Genomic DNA, 1,489 nt, shown 5'->3' with positions numbered 1-1,489 from the left:
ATCTTGAAAGATGAGTCAGAGAGAGGGGGAGGTATGTGGTGCCTGAATTCCAGTTTATTGGGTGAGGAAAAGTATAGGAATGTAATTAAAAGCTGTATTCAATGTGAGGTTAATAATAATCCATTATTATATACCAATGCTTGTGAATGGTGGGAGTCCTTAAAAAAGAAAATAAAGGTTCTAAGTATAAGATATGCAAAGCAGAGAAATTTCAGAAAGAAACAGGAGGAAAATGATCTGAGGGAAATGTTATCAAAGGAAATTGAAAAGGCTAGCAATAATACAAACTACAATATTGAAAACTATTTGAAAATCAAAGCTGAGCTAGACAAATATGAGCAAAATAAATGTATGGGTGCAATTGTGAGGAGTAGGGCACAATATGCTGTAGATGGTGAAAGATGTACTTCCTTCTTTTTAGGGCTTGAAAAAACTAAGCAGAAGAGAACTTATATTCATGAACTAGAAAATAAAAATGGAGAAAAGGTCACCGACTTTGTAGGTATTTTAGAAACGGTGGAATCTTTTTATAGGGACTTATTCAGGAAAAGTGATATTGACAATGCTTGTGTTGAAAATGTTTTGAACAAGGTGACTGTCAAGATAAGTGAATCTGAGAAGCTACTATGTGATGGTGATATATTAATTGATGAGATCAAAGAGGCTATAAATAGTCTTCAGCCTAACAAGAGCCCAGGTTCAGATGGGATAACAGGAGAATTCTATAAGACTTTTTCTGATGTGTTGGCAACTATACTTTTAAAGGTATACATGCATATGGAGAAAGAACAGCGGGTGTCAGAATCCATGTCAACGGGTGTACTCACGATATTGTTTAAAAATAAAGGTAGCAAAATGAAACTAGAGAACTACAGGCCAATCAGCCTTTTGAATAATGACTATAAGATTTTTGCAAAGATTTTGGCAAATAGAATTAAGGAGGTACTGGGTAGCATTATATCTCCTACACAGGCGTACAGTGTCCCAGGAAGGGATATTGCAGATATAATTTGCACAATGAGAGATGTGATTCACTATATGAATAATGATGGAGAAGGTGGTGTTGTTTTAAATGTTGACTTAAACAAAGCCTTTGATAGGGTTGAACATAATTTCCTTTTCAAGACAATGGAGAGATATGGTTTTGGACCTAGGCTATTAATGTGGATTCAGCTACTCTATAGTAATGCCAGGAGCTGTGTAAAATGCAATGGAGTTTTAACAGACACTTTTCCTTTGGAAAGATCAGTGAGACAAGGGTGCCCCCTATCTGCCATTTTGTATAGTATTTCCACAGAACCCCTGGCAACCATAGTGAAAAGTGACAAAGAGATTAAATGTGTTCATTTTCCAGGTAATGGTGAAAGTGTAATCCAGCAATATGCGGATGACACGTCATTTACTGTCAGAAATATAAATAGCATTAAAAGAATTATGGATCATCTTGATGTTTATGGGAAGGCTTCAGGGGCAAAGATCAATATAGAGA

The sequence above is a fragment of the Nannobrachium achirus genome, assembly GCF_963921795.1.
Source record: "Nannobrachium achirus genome assembly, contig: SCAFFOLD_75, whole genome shotgun sequence".
Lineage (NCBI taxonomy): Eukaryota > Metazoa > Chordata > Actinopteri > Myctophiformes > Myctophidae > Nannobrachium > Nannobrachium achirus.
Note: the sequence above shows the minus strand (reverse complement) of the source record.